Source organism: Chionomys nivalis, chromosome 23 (genome assembly GCF_950005125.1).
Source record: "Chionomys nivalis chromosome 23, mChiNiv1.1, whole genome shotgun sequence".
Lineage (NCBI taxonomy): Eukaryota > Metazoa > Chordata > Mammalia > Rodentia > Cricetidae > Chionomys > Chionomys nivalis.
The window spans coordinates 28,399,017-28,415,320 of record NC_080108.1 but is presented as its reverse complement, the minus strand read 5'-3'; positions in this window follow the sequence as shown (position 1 = coordinate 28,415,320).

Sequence of the window (16,304 nt, the reverse complement as noted above, 5' to 3'; positions counted from 1 at the left end):
TGAGGACAGTCACACCGTCTCCGTGGTGGGCGGCAGCCCGGGGAACTCCAGGCTTCCGAGCGTCCCGGCCGCCGTCGGCCCCTCCCACAGCCTGGGCGGGGCGTCCTTGTCACCTGACGTTCCGGGCGGTGAGCTAGGGTCGGGGTGAGGTTGGGACGCCCACAACCGCCGGCGTGTGCTGAAGCCACGCTGGCCGAGGCTGTGAAGCCTCAAGGAATCAGGAGCTTGACCTTCGTCCGCCGTCCGGAATTGGCCTGGGCTGGAACTGAGTCTTGAAAGCCAGGCTTCCCCAGGACCCCGAAATGAGGAGGTCACTGGGAGGGAACCAAGGAGGCCCAGGCTGGCAAGGCCTGAGGAAAAGGCTGATTGGTGAAGTGTGGACACCCTTGTGTAAGATGAATCCCTACCTGTGGTGAGGCCTTGGAGGTGGGGATGGATGTAGAGGGACTGAAGAGAAGAGAATGACAGGTTACAAAATGCCGTGGACTTTCCTGTCCTCTTTAGCATGCCTGGTTCTGTTTTCCTTGTTCACCTCGGGTTTAGGCAGTCAAGTTGGGAGACTTTTTGGGTTTTTAACATTCCTAGCTGACATAATCTCACAGCAGACTCCCTGATCCTCTATATATGTGATACCAATTAATGAAAAGGAGACCATACATTTGAAAGAAAGCAAAGAGGGGTGGGGGTGTGTGGAGAAATGTGATTGCATTATAATCTCAAAAAATAAAAGAAATAAGGTTTTAGAGGATACGAAATAGGTGGTCGTGGTGCACACTTCTTTAATCCCATTACTGGGAGGCAGAGGCTGGATCTCTGTGGGTTCAAGGTTAGGCTGGTCTACACCGGGAGCTACAGGATAGACAGTGACTACATAGGGAGACTTTTGTTTCAAAAATTAAACAAAAGTAAAAGAAAGGAAAAACAGATACAAAATGTCAAGAGTAAGTTCGCTGCTCTAGCCTGAGATACACACTGTAGGGCATTGAGTATGCCAATTATCTTGATTTAACATTGTTGTGATGCCTCCAGACCTCAAAACTTCACACTAGCTGCCTGAAAATTATAGTTTTTATTTTTCTACTAAAAAGAAATTATCAAGAGAACTTGACTCAAATCAGCATCCAGGAATATCTAACCAAGAAAAGGCAAATCTGAGCAAAACCCAGGGGCCTGGTCCGGGAAGTAGACAGAAGCCAGCCTGGTCAGATGGGGTTCACACTAGCAAAAGAACTCCTAAGGCCTCAGGCCACAGAAGCTGCAACCACAAACCGTGCCAAACCTCCATGTATGAGCACAAGGAAGAGCCTGCTCCGCTACCGGCCTGGTGGCAGGCAGCAGACCAAGTTGTATTCATTCTGTGGCTTGATTGCCAAGGAGACAGTCCACATGGTCCCTACAGCAAGGAAGAGGGAGACTTTCCCCCCTGAAAGTGACAGGGCAGCCCGGTATGCTGCCCCAACGTCACAGACTCCCAGTCTGTGTGAGACCCAGAAGTGTCATCATCTCCCAGGGGCCTAGAAGGAAAGGGCAAAAAAATCTAGAAGTATCTATCATGAAAAGGGCTGCTTTTTTTTTTTTTTTTTTTTTGGCAAGAAACTGGCTGGCTGCTCAAAACTATGCCAGTGTCATCTTTCGGCTGTATAATTATACTACTTTATGATTGGCTTGTTAAGAGTCACATGCATGTTCCTAGGTTGGGAATATAGAAGGAGGACTTGCATGAGGCCCTTGAGCTAGCCAGTAGCCACCATCAGGCATCACCTCTTGAGGCCCCACAGATGGACTTGTTCCTGGACCAATGGAGAAGCAGCAGCGTGCACAGTTTCCCCTCCTTCTTGGGATACAGAGCTTTGCCTGCACAGGGGTGTGGGTCACCGATGGCCTGAACTCTGCTTCCCTAGTCTAGGTGTATGTCCAGGGCCAGGTTCAAGTAGCACCACTTAGACCACAGGCACTTGACTTTGATACGCTGCACTCTCTAGTTCTCTAATCCGGAAGTTACTGGGCACCTGTGGAAGGGCTAGCCTGAGACAGAAGCCAAAATGAATGGGACATGGAAAAGAATTGTGAAGAGGGCAAACCATAGAACCTTGGATGCATCTGGAGCTCCTGGTTTCAAAGTCACAGAGCCGCTACATTCCTGCTTTGTAACAGCATTGTCAAACAATTACAAATGACAAGCACTGATGCAACTGATTTGGCTTGCAGAGCTCAGCACAGATCTCTCCTGAGTTGGGCTGTATTGCGAGGATCCTTCTCTAGAATTCCTGACGCCACCCTTTACCAGAAGACCAACCTGCTAGTGAAAAAACTCAAGTTGCTTGACCTTGGTCTGGCTGCAGGAAGCACAAAGCCCCCTCTGCTGGGGTGTGTCTGTCACAGCACGCCCCCCCCCCCAGTACCTTATGCTCTCCTGCCCTCTCAGTCTTAGGTCTTTTAGGTGGAGGGGCCAAGATAGGCAGAAACTCCTCTGTTATCTGGTGGCCCATGGATCAGCTGATTTAGAGCCCTCAGCATCCCAAGGGGAGACAGTGAGCCATGTCCCAGCATACAGTCAGGGTCCTGGTGAGCATGAAGAATCAGAGGTCTTCTCAAGTGCCCATGAGTAAGGCAGGATTTACTAGGCTGCAGGAGACCCTAGGCCACCCAATGTGGGTCCCTATGAAAACACACAGCATCTCTCCACTGCCCACAGGGTCTGCCTCTACAGAGCGTCTTCAGACTTCTGCTCTGCCTATGGCCCTGTGGCTTCCTGGAAGCTCGGGCTAACTTGGGTCAGCAGCCTCAGAGCACAGGTTCACAGGCCCAACCATGGAGGTCCTGAAGGTAGAGCTGCCAAATGAACACAAAAACACCTCCCCAAGCCTTCAGGGCATGTTTCTACTGCTTCATTGCAATGTTTTATTTTGTTTTTCAAATTCAAATACAACTTAGTGTACAACAATCCCATTTGCTAAACCCTGGCAGCAATAGCTAGAGAAGACCCAGTGCGGAGAATGATTAGTGTGGGAAGTGAGGTCCTGGACTCACTTGTCAGGTGTTTTCTAAGGTCACCCCTTCATGTACCTACCCCACAGATGCCACTAAAGCAAGCCTGGTATCACCCCATGCACCCCAGGAAGCTACAGAAGTTACAGGAACACCAAAGCAAGCCCTAATATGGAGCAAGACATAGAAAAGGCAACAAGCTGGCCCACTGTGACCCTGGGCACAGCTACCAATGACGGCATACCAAGGTCCTTTCCCTTTGCAGGTGACTGCTCCCAGCCATAACTGTGGGAAGCCACACAAGTAGCCTTGGTGCTTGTTGTGAAACTAGAACAAACCTGGAAACTGGTCCAGGACCTTCCGTGTTAAGTGTCCAGGGGACTCATTCAGACCCTTGGAGGTAGGGCTGGTGGCTCATACATCAAGAGGCATCCTGAGGGAGGTGAGGCCTCTGGACAGCCTGCACCAATGGTTGCCTAAGTGATCTAAAGACTGGCAGTAGGGGCTGGAGAGATGGCTCAGTGGTTAAGAGCATTGCCTGTTCTTCCAGAGGTCCTGAGTTCAATTCCCAGCAACCACATGGTGGCTCACAACCATCTGTAGTGAGGTCTGGTGCCCTCTTCTGGCCTGCAAACATACACACAGACAGAATATTGTATACATAATAAATAATAAATATTTAAAAAAAAAAAAAAGACTGGCAGTAGTATTTAAAGCTGCCCAGGCTGGCGTAACTGAGCCCCTTCTACAGACTGGAAGTTTGTTCTCTGGTACAGTGGGGGCTGGACAGAGACTTGGGTCCTCCTCTCTGGGGAGACCCGCCAGGCTAGCTATTATTAAAAAATAATCAAGCCAAGCCAGGGAGATGGAAGAGGCACTTTGTCATCCAGCGTAATGGCCTGAGATTGAGCCCCAGAACCCACATGATACACGGAGACAAACAATTCCTGCAGGCTATCCTCAGACCCCCACATGGACGTAACTGCACATACACAAAGTGCTTGAAAATAGAGTTTTTAATTAATTTATTCTATGTGTTTTTCACATCATGTATCTTGATCCCATTCATTCCCTGTCCCTTCACGTTCACACTCCACCCTGCACCCCTTTCCCCAAATAAACAAAAATCCAAGAGAAAAATGAAGAAAATAAAATGAGAAAAATAAGGGAAGGAATTAAAACTCTCATCATGCACGCTGCAATGAGACACAGCAGGTCACGCCATATACCCCTTTGCCCTTTGTCCATTCTCCCCTACTGCCAGCATTCATTACAGAATCACTAGTGTGGTTCAAGGCCCCTGGACTCCACTCCACGTTCAGTGCTGGGCTCCCACCAGGACTCTTTCTGGACATCCCACTTGTACCTTATGGAGATCCTGCAGCTTTGGGTCTGTGGGTCAGGTCAATTCACATGCTCCAGCCAATCACAGACAGGGTGGATGTTGGGACGGGCCAAGTCATAACCCTGGGTCCGAGCCTGGACAGCTGTAGGGTTGGTCCGCCAGGTGGGAAATGGAGACAGCTCTCCCGTGGTCACAATTTCGTTGTTGGCTCTATTGTGCTGCACTGGCAAGGTGCAGGGCTTGTTCTCCCAAGTGTTGCAGCTGGTGGAGGTCAGGGATGGCTCTACCACACTTAAGACCACAGGGTCAGCTCTCCCACCTGTCCCAGGTGTTGATGGGCCGGGGGGGAGGGGAGAAGGGCAACCTTCCCTTTCCCCTTCCCCTGCCCATGCCGCCTCATAACAGATGAGTAACGGGGACAACTCTCCTTGTTCACTACTTTGGGGCAGGCTGACTCACATCTACACCAACAGGCTTGGCTCTATTTGCTGTCCAGAGAAGGTGCATCTCCGTGTGCTGTAGCTGATGTGGGCATAGGCACACCTCTCCTGCTCTTGTGACCACAGAGTCAGCTCTCCCAACCGCCCCAGGCATGGATGGGTGCGGGTGCCTCTCTCCCCAATCCATGCTGATATGTGGCAGATGATGGGGTGGGACTAGGTCTCCCATGCTCCATTTCCTCAGGTTGGCTCACCTGTGCCAATGAGGTCATTTCTGTTGTGTTGCCCAGACAAAGTGCAGGGCACACATGCATACAGATGCCCCACCACTCCGTAAGCACCCTCTAAGCCACAATCACCACACACGGGAGATGTGTGGACTACGATCGATCCGCTCAACATCTACGTTAAGTTGAGCCACTCACACTGCACGGGGCGGCTCTTTTCCCTACCGATCTCTGATTCTTGGGAGCTTTGGCTCAAAGTTGGATGGGGTTCAAAATCATGGAAAGGGCTTGTAGCAGATACTGCTAGCCTGGGAAAAGTTCCAAACCTGCTATTCAGTGTATGGTTTCTACTGAACATATGTCGTAGTCACACAAAGAAATCCTGTCCAGACCACTGATATCTGTATGTACAGACATCCACGGGGATGGACAAACATGCAAACGATGCCAAGGGAAAATCATCGCCTGTAGACTGAATGCAGGTTTTTCATGAAAACTGCATCATCTGTAGCCACAATGTATATGCATGTGTGTGTTTATATTTGTGCATGTGTGTGTTTATATTTGTGCATGTGTGTGTGGGTTTCCCAGGTAGCTCGCACTACTTCGAGTATGTCAGCTTTTGAGTAACTCCATTCACTCCAAGAGAAAGAAAATGTAATAAGCCAAAGGCTCCCAGGCTTCTCAGGAAACAAGCTGGCAGAATTTCTAGCTAGGGCTGGCAGGATCTGAGCTAGTACTGAAGGGCCTATGAGATGCCTGCCGGAAGGGCTTGGGCGTGGGAGGCAGGAAGTCAGTCTCGCCTGCCTCCCTGCCTTTGGCCCCCTGAGCAGTTTGTTACCTGTAAATGAATCAGAGTCAGCAGTCAACCCCTGGGACCTTCTTGAGGTGGAAGAGCTTCGTGGGGCAGGGGGGTGTCGCAGAGTGATACCAGGACTCTTCCTCCTCATTCTCACAGCCAGGCCAAGTTGTTCCCAGAACCCTGTGACAAAGTCCCTTTAGGAGCAGGCACGCCCTTGTGGCCCACAACACACCAAAGGAACACGACAGACAAAAAAAGAAAAAAACTTGAAAGAAATGAAAACACACGGGCCGAGCCCACCCCCTTAGCTTGGGGTGTAAGATACACACAGGAAGGAAGTGGCTGGCCGGTTCCAGGAGGCAGAACTGCAATGTCTCCAGGAAGGAATAGTTTCCGACCAGCTCGCCCTGCCTGTGGTTTTAAACAAGATTTCAGACATAGCTGTAGCCAGTCCCCTGCCCCCTGCTGCGTCCCTCCTGGACCCTCCACCCAACGTGGGCAGCAGCTGCCGTCTAGACACAGCAGGGAGGATGGGTGTTCATGCAGGAAACAGTCCAGAAGGCTGCTCTGCTTGATGGTTTAGAGTTGGAAGCAAGCAGAAGAGGCACACGCTGCTTGTGGTGGGAACAGGAAGGGGCAAGCAAGCCCAGCGTGGTGGGCAGGGAATCTCCCCCTGCCTCTCGCTCGGTACTCCCAGAGACTGACTCATCAGCGAAACCTGGTTTTGATTTCTGCTCCTAACTAGCTTCAGGCCTCAGCAGATCCAGCCCTGACATCTGGGGTCTTTCCGAGCAGGACCCTTCCCTGAATCAGACATTTCTTCTGTGCTTCTGTGCTGGGGAGAGCTTGGAGGCAGGATCCAGATCTGAGCCTTTCCATCCCCTAACCCTCCTGTGTCCACAGCCTCCCCTCTGCTGAAGCTACTGCTCCAGGGTAGACAACACACTGGTAACTTTCCCACTCTGCCCGGGATACCGGTGCTCTGTCTCTCCTCCCTGTCCTCTGCTCAAGTCCTGTCCCTCCTGATGTCTAGCTCAACGTCAGCATTAGCAACGTTCTGGACTCTCCCGATGGAAAGTCCCTCTGTCTCGCTGCCACTCGTCTGACTCTATAACCCAAGGCAACTATGTGTCCGGCCATGTGAGTCCGAATGAGTCATTTCAACTCACTCAGTCTCAGTTCCACATCTGGAGGACGGACATGCTGAGAGGTGCCAACTGAGATGACTCTTTGGTTGTAGAGCAAGAAGCCTGGTGCGCGGGGCTGGTCCGGGACCAGCGTAGACAACTGACACCAGGGTGTAGGCTGCTGAGGGGTCTTCCTTCTGCTCAGTAGCCACGCCCCTCACACAATAAGATTGGCCAGGTCCCCTACATCTCTACCCACAGCGTCTTGCCTGCATAAGGCAGGTCTGACATGTGGTTGAGGTCAGGAGACTTCCCATGTAGATAGCCAACAACCTTTCCCATAGAGAGCAAAGGCAGATGGAGGGCAGTAATGACCTTACTGCCAGGGGCTGGCCTGGGCCAGATACCCATTGCACAGAAAAGAAGTGCCCATCAGTAAGGCCCACACAGGAACAGGGGCTGTGTCCTTCACAGAGAGCTTACAGCTGAGCTCTCCAAGTGGGTGACACCAGGTGAAGTCATGGATCTCAGAGGAGAACCCATAGCCATCACTTTACTAAACCAGCATAATCCCTACTGTACTCTAATTTGAATATTTGTCCTTATACCAACAGATAAGTGTTTTAGACTTTGAGCGTTTTGTAGAGACTATATACTCAAAGTCTAAAACACTCAAGGTCTCATAACTATGGGTTCCTGTAAAATTAAAAAGAGTTAACTACTTTTTTATTCCAAGATGGAAGAATCAGAGCACAGTCACAACCTGAACAAAGCAAAGCCAGACTGAAGAGCCTAAATAACTGTGTCCAGTGCTTGGAATTCATTTGCAATCTTCTCAGCTCTAGGGACCATAGACAGTCACACTTTCCTTGCTCTGCCCTTCATAACATATGTGATTTGTCTCTTGCTCAAACCAGTTCCACTCCACAGCTGCTCCCATCCTTGTTGTTCCATGGTACTAGCTAGCATCTCCAAGACAAAGAGGTCTTCTGCCGCAGTTTGGCTAAATGTTCACGAATAGCCAAAACCACTTGAGGAGGAAAGGGTTTGTTTCATCTTAGAGCTTGTAGTTCGCCATTCCAGAAAGTCAGGGCAGGAACTTAAGGCTACCTTTTCTCTAATGTATATTTTTGACATCTTTGTAAAAAAAAAAAAAAAAAAATCAAGTAGCAATAGGCACATACACTTTTTTTTGGGTCTTTTTTTTTCTATTCTATTGATCTATGTCTCTGTTTATATGCCAATGCTATGCCGGTTTTATCACTATGGCTCTGTAGTATAATTTGTAATCAGGTATCTGATGCCTTTAGAAGCACTGCTTTGGTTCAGTATTGCTTTGGATATCTTTAGACTTTTGTTTTTCATATAAATTTTGAGAGTTTTTTTCTGTGAAGAATTTTTTCATTTTTAAAATATTAACTGTATGTGTTTGTGTGTCTGGGTGTGCATACATGCATGTGAAGCCACGGGTGGATGACAGATGCTTGTGAGCCTCCTGACATGGATGCTGAGAACTGAAATCTGGTCATCTGCAAGAGCGGTACCTGCTCTTAATATCTGAGCCATCTCTCTAGCCCCTGTCCTAGAATTTAAATTGCGATTGAACTGGATCTTTAGATTGCTTTGGGGAGATGACTGTTTTCACAATATTAATTTTTCTCGTCCATGAAAATGGAGATCTTTCCATCTTCTAGCATCTTGTTCAAAGTTATAGTTTTTGATTTCTTGGTTAGGTTTATTATCAGGAATTTGTTCAAATGTGTGTATGGCTGTAGTGAGTGAGATCGTTTCCCTGGTTTCTTTTTCAGTATGTTTATCACTAATGTGTTCAAAACCTACTGGCCTTTTGTGTTAATTTTTTTATCTCAAAAGAGTATATCAGCTCTCAAACATTTCTGCTGGAGTCTTCAGGGCTTTTGTGTATAGAATCCTATCATATGCAAACGAGGATGCTTTGCTTCTTCCTTTGTTTCCTCTTTATTTCAAACTTCAGCTTCAAACACTGCAGTGAATAGAGTAGCCACCCATATCTTGTTCTAATCTTAGTACTCTGGGTGTTTCCCTATTTAGCAAGGTGTTTGCTACCCCTTATTACATTGAGTTATGCTCCTTCCACCTTTAGACTCTCTACTTTTATTTTGGTTTAGATTTTGTCAAAAGCCTTTAATGTATATTGGGTGAAATAATCAAGAATTCTGTCTTTGAGTCCATTATATGATGCATTGTTTATTGGTTTACATATCTTGAACCATCCTGAATCTCTGGAATAGGGTTCTTGGTTATGATGAATGAATTCAGCTTGCAAGTGTCTTATTGAGGATTTCTTCATCTGTGTATGTTGGAGCCCACAAGGCTAAACAGTGACTGCACAGCTGGCAGACCAATGGGCAGACCCACGAGAAGTGTACACGTTCATGACCACATGGAACAACCCATTTTGCAGAGCTGCGGGAACACTTGTCTTTTGGAAAAGTCACTGTCACATCTGTGGAAACCTTGTGAAGCTGTGATTCATCCCTTCAAAATAGGATTCATTCCAAAACACCTCAGCAGTGTGACATCTGCAGGGACAACGAAGTGATCTTGCTCCATTCACCCACACGGTGAGGTCTGGGAGCAATGGTATTCACACTTGGTTCTAACAGTCACATTTATGGAGTCAGTTCCACAAAATTACCTGCTTAACAGACCACAGAGAAATCTCTACAGAAGACAGGCACTGAGCTGGAAGGCAGCATGCCCCACCTTTGCTAACAAACAAATCTGGGTGAAATCACAAAAGAGATTAGATGAGGAGAAAGAGTGAATCCGGGATTCAGGGTTGTTTAGTAACTTTATCTAATGATTTAGAATGTCAGGTATTTCCCTTGAATGCTGCTGGTTCTTTCCTGGTCAGGCCACCTGTTCCGGACTTCTGCTTTGTCAGATTCTACCTACCCTCTTTGTGACTTCAATAGGTATGTTATCATCGTCCTTGCCTAAGGAATTTTCCAACTATGCCTGTAAAAACTAGAAACTTCATGGAGATCAGCCCTTCTTCCCTTCTCCTCACTGCTTCTACTTCTTCCCCTTACTCTCCTTCTTTCTCCTCCTCATTCTTCCCCTTATTTCACTTCTTCTCTGTACCCCTTCACGTCACTTTTGCCCCTCCCCACAAAAAATAAGAAACATGCAGAGGTAACATACTTGAGTTAATTTTTTACCCTCAGTTCCTTGCCTGCCTTAGACATCCAATTCTGATCCCTGAGGGGTACTGAAGCTGGTACTCAAGACCCCCATATATGTATATTCTCTTCTCTCTCTCTCTCTTTCTCTCTCTCTCTCTCTCTCTCTCTCTCTCTCTCTCTCTCTCTCTCTCTCTCTCTGTGTGTGTGTGTGTGTGTGTGTGTGTGTGTGTGTGTGTGTGTGTGTGAATCTGGTTTTAGGTATCAGGGTGATGTGAGCTCTATCTATGGGAGCCTTTGGAAGCCTTTCTCTGTGGAATAATTTCAGTCACGTCAGAGCTGATTCTTCAGTGACTCCATCAGGGCTCTGTTCATGTGGGAGGCTTTTTGTTACTGTTTTACTCTCGGTGCTTGTTATATATCTGTCTAAATTATTTATTTCATTTTGACTTTAATATATTGTATGCATCTAGAAGTTCATATATTTCTTTTAGATCTCCCAGTTTAGTAGAACCTATGTTTAAGGCAGTGAGTGGTTCTCGACCTTCCTAACACTGTGACCATTTAGGACCTCATGTGGTGGGGATCCCCAACCATAAAATTATTTTTGTTGCTACTTCATAATTGTAATTTTGCTACTTTTATGAATCGTAATGTAAATATCTGCATTTTCTCATAGTCTTAGGGGATCCTATGTAAGGAACTTTCAACCCCAAAGGGATTGCAATCCACAAGTTCAGAATTGCCAGCTTAAGGTCTGTCTTGGTGATTCTCAGAGTTTCACTGGTATCTGTTATAATGTCTCCATACATTGCTTTGGGTCTTCTCTTTCTTTGGCTAAGGGTTTGCCAAATTTCTTCATCTTTTCCAACCCAACTTTTCATCTAAATGATTCTTTGAATCGTTTTTTATTTCTATTTTGTTTTTCAGCCTTGATTTTTATTATTTCTCCCCATAAACTATTCTTGCCTTTCCAAGGTCTTAAAACACACCATTAAATGATGTTTATTTGGGTGCTTTCTGATGTCTTCATGTAATTGCTTAGCACGATAAATTTTCTTCTTAGAACTGCCATTGTTGTACCCCATATTTTTAGAATGCTGTGTTTTTGTTTTCATTCAACCCTAAAAAAACGAATTTTATTCTTGATTTATTCATCCTTCAGTAGTATGTTGTTTAATCTCCATTACTATATATCTATCTTTAGCTTTATTGCTGCATATACATACATATATACATACATACACACACATATACCATTATTCCATCATGGCCAGATAAAATGCAGGAAATTATTTCAGTTTTTCTGTGTTTGTTGAGATTGACTTTATGTCCTAATAGGCGATAAATTTGGAGAAAGTTTGAAGTAAAATGTCCTATAGATATCTACTCATTCTACTTGACTTATGGTGTCATTTAACTACAATATTTCTCTGTTTCACTTTGTCCAGATGACCTGTCTATTGGTGAGAATGGGATGCTGAAGTTGCCCGCAATTATTACAGTACTGTTAATCCGAGGGACCCTGGGCCCCAAAGAAAACGTACTGCTTGGCGTCTGCAGTGCTAGCACGAGTGGACTATCCTGGGTCGTCCAATCACACTTTTAGCTATGGGAAGCAACCACAGATGAATATCAGCAAAGGGCTCAACCATAGCTGTGAAGGCTGCGGTTGGGGGCAATACGGTTAAGCTAACTGGAAGGGGGAAACTCATCACTAAAGCTGCTGGTGTGCATAGAGGTTGGCATTCAGACAAACAGAACATGGGGTTGTTGTAAAGAAACCTGGTTTCCAAGCCCAGGGTTCCACAAGTCCTCAGCTGGCCCACCTGTGGGCTAGAGGGAACATGGGGAGAGCATGGCTGAGTCATGAGCACCAATGTAATGGTAAAAATAAAATGCTGCTGTTCCCCGAGGGGTGGAAGTGAGCAGCAGGCACGAGGGGCAGCAGGTCCCTCAAGGGGTCATGGCCCGTGAGAGACAGAGATGCATAGGCATGCCATGCAGAGAAAGTGGGTATTTATTTAATGGGTTATGGAGGGGAAAGAGAAAGGGGGAAGGGGAGAAGGGGGAAGAGCAAAGAGAGAGAAGTAGAAAGAGAGGAGGGGAAAGAGAAGTTACCTCTTTGGGAGAGAGATGGAAAGGAAAGAGCTCAGGCTGGAAGCAGAAGGAAGATCCACTTGCCTCTGCAGATGGGGGTGGGAGTGCATGTGGTTTGTCTTAAAGGGACAGGACAGACCATTACAATGTATATGTTTAAAACTGTAATATTCTATTGGTGAGTTCTTCCATTGGTGGATACAAGGTGACTTTCTTTTTCTCTTCTATTTTTGGACTGAAGTTAATTTTGTCAGATAGTAAAGTAGCTATGCCTGCTTGCTTGGCTCCATTTTCTTGAAACACCTTTTCCTATTTTATTCTAAGGCACAGCTATGTCTGATGGTGTTATAAGTTTCTTAGCTGCAGGGAAAAGATGGATCTTGCTTTCTAATTCAATCTGACACTTCGGAACTTAGGGCCTTTAATATTCAGAGCTATTATTGAAAGATGTGTTAATTCCTCTAATTGTTTTTGACTGTGCAGGGTTTTCTTTGACCCCTTTTGGCGAACTGTCCTAATGTTGCTCATCTTCCTCCCGAGTAAGAGTGTGTTCACCCTCCTTTTCAGTCTGGAGTATCCTGCCAGTATTCTCCATAGAACTGGCTCAGTGGCCACACATTCTTTAGTCTGTCTTTAACATGAAAACCTCTTTTACATCTCTTCCAATTTTAATAAATAATTTTGTTTAGTTGTATTCTTTAAAAACTCAAAATATGTCTTCTCTGGCCCATCTGGTTTTAATGGTTTCTATTAAACAATCAACTGTTGTTCTGATGGTCTGCCTTTATAAATGACTCAACCTTTTTTGTAGCTTTCAATACCCTTTTTTTCCCTCATTCAGTGTAATTAGTGTTTTGCTATAATATGTTATGAAGGTTTTCTTTTCTGGTCCTGTCTGTCTGATATTCTGTGTACTTCTTGTACCTAGATGAACTTCTTTGTTTGGGAACTTTGCATCAATGAAATATAAAGAAAGATTTAATGTGTGTATGTGTGACAGAGAGAGAGAGAGAGAGAGAGAGAGAGAGAGAGAGAGAGAGAGAGAGAGAGGTGCAAGTGTCTGAAGAGTCTCCAGAACTGGAGTTACAGGTGACTGTGAGCTGCCTGACCTAGGCTGGAAACTGAGCACAGGTTCTCTAGCAGAACTGCCAGTATTCTGAAGCTGCTGACCCATCCCTCCAGCTCTCTTGCATGATCTTATTGAAAATATTTTATATGAATTTAGGATAGATTCCTTTTTTATGCTCATGATTCAAAACCGAGATCTTTTCATGGTTTGAAATAACTCCCTTGTCCTGGTACTATTTTTTATAAGGGTCATTGACCTTTACTAAATGATCCAATTCTTCTACCTTCTCTTCAGGCCCTCATACTCCATTTTCTACATGCTCCATTATATTGGTGAGGTTTTTCCATTGAAATTTTCACTTCCAGAGTGATTTTAGTTTGGTTTTTCTTCAGAAATTCTCCTTATTGAGTTATACTTTCATAACTTGAATCAACTTCCTTATTTCATTTAGTTCTTTCTGTTCTCTTGGAGAATATTCATGTCTTCTTTGAGTTGTTTAGACATAGCTATAATTATTCATTCTAATTTCTTAGACATTCTTTCAAGTTGTTTTCATTGGGGGCCAGTACAATAGGATTAGTCAGTTTGGGGGACATGTTGTCTTAGGTTTTTGTGTGTTCTTTTTGTTTCTATGATGATACCCATCTAATTTTAGTTTGTTGATTAGGTCTTTCTTTTCTCTTCATCCCTCCCTCCCTCCCTCCTTCCTTCCTTTTCAATTTATCTTTCTTCCAGTGCAGGTATTTGCACTATCCAGGAGAGGATTGAGTTGTATGAGTTTGTAATATTGTTCTCCTCTCTAGAATGAGTATTTAGGGCCTCAGGATCTAACCATGCTATTCCTCTGAGAGTCTACTGCAGTCTGAAATACCAGGTCACTATCCAAAATCAAAACACTCCTGACTGGTCCTTGCCCTTGCTACAGTCTAATATGACAGTTCCCATCTGGACACCTTGCCAGATATGCTTTGGTCTGATAACCACTTCCTAAGTCTCTTACACTTTGTTGCATAACTCCATACACCTGGGCATCTTACTTTTCCTTATCACCAGCTCTCTCCCTGGGTCCACAGCTTCTGCTAAACGAGAAGGGACCTGTGAACCTGGCCATTTTACCGTGGGTCATCTCTACCCTCTTCCTTGAATTGGCAGCTTCTACCACATGTATCATGAGATTCCTGGCACCTTGTACCTTAGCCTGGGTCAGCTCTGGCATCATCCCCGGGTCCACAGCTTCTCCCCCAAGTTGTATGACTCCCCATGTCTAAGTGCCTTGCCCTACACTAACTCCATGTCCTTACTGGGTCCAACACTTCTATCCAAATTCTCTGTTTTCCTCATTTTAAAATGAGTTCTTATAGAAAACTCATCATTTTTAACTTTTGGGGTGATTCATTGATATCTTTATTAAGGACCAATTCTGGGTATTTATCTTATGCCTTTGATTGAGCCATGCTCCTTTGCATTGCCATATGCTTTGTTTGTGTCTTGAACTCTAAGCAGATACCTTCTTTTTGGATGTACTTAACATAGGGATGCATGCTCAGCTCATGCATCTTCTCTGGGAATGCTGTGTCATTTCCTCATGACAGAGCGTTCCTGGTTTAGTTTTCAGTATTATGAGTCCTTCCTCCTTCTTGGATATATTCAACACTGGAGGTTCTCTGTCACTGGAACAAACCCCTGGGCTCTTTTAATTATTCTCAACAATCCCAAAACAGTCAAGGCATGCCTATTCTCCTTCAGCACTCCAACTCAGATGAGGCAGAAAGCAATCTCTCCATCAGCCACCAGGAAGCTGAAATGCTGTGGGTCTGTTTCACTCTTTGCCTCTGAAAGAGGAATCAAAGAGTTGATTTTCTCTGGGAGGAAACTGATTTGCTGACTCTGAGGGAGGGCTAGAACATATAAGCCTGTTTCATTGTGGCTGGCTGTTTTAGGGTTTTGATTTTGAACTTCAGCAGTTCAGTCGATTATCATCATGGCGGGAAATATGGTGGCGTGCTGGCAGACATGGTGCTGGAGGAGTAGCTGAGAGTCCTACATCTTCCAGGCAATAGGAAATTGACTGAGACACTGGGCAGTATCCTGAGCCTGTAGATGCCTTAGAAATCAGACAAACACTGAAAGCAGGTTTTTTTTTTTTTAATTTGCCTGTAGTTTTTTCTTGTGTATAAGAAGATAATATGTCTTGCTTTGCCTCAGTTGGGTCTCTATAGTGTCATCTTCCTTTACCCACTCCTAGATGGGCTGGTCACAGATCTTTATGCTCTCCATTGGGCTAAGGATGTCCTCCTCCATTCCTAGTGTGGTTTAAAAGAAATGGGTTTTTTTTTTAATTTAAAATATTTTTTCATAGAATATATCTTGATCATTTTCCCTTTCCCAATTCTTCCCTGACTCCCTACCCTCCCAACTCTATGTTCTCTCTCTTTACCTCTCTTAAATATGAAGACAAAAACAAACAATAAAAAAGAAACACATGCACACACCAAAAAACCCTCACAAAACTGAAAATAAAAATAAAGAAGCAAGCCAGGCGGTGGTGGCGCACGCCTTTAATCCCAGCACTTGGGAGGCAGAGGCAGGCGGATCTCTGTGAGTTCGAGACCAGCCTGGTCTACAAGAGCTAGTTCCAGGACAGGCTCCAAAACCACAGAGAAACCCTGTCTCGAAAAACCAAAAAAATAAAATAAAATAAAATAAAATAAAAAAATAAAGAAGCAAAAGACCAATAAGTAAAAACTTGTTTAAAAATCCCAAACAAAGCAAAATGATACAAAATTTCTTTTTTAAAAAAAAATCCTATTAGGGGTTAGAGAGATGGCTCAGTGGTTAAGAGCACTGGCAGTTCTTTGAGAGAACTTGGGTTCAATTCCCAGCACCCACATGGCAGCTCACAACTATCTGTAACTCCAGTTTCAGGGGATCTGATACTTTCATACCAATGTACATAGAATAAAGTTAAATAAATTATTTTCAAAAAATACTATTGAGTTCATTTTGTGTTAGCCAACTAGTTTGGGGCATGAAGCCTGTCCT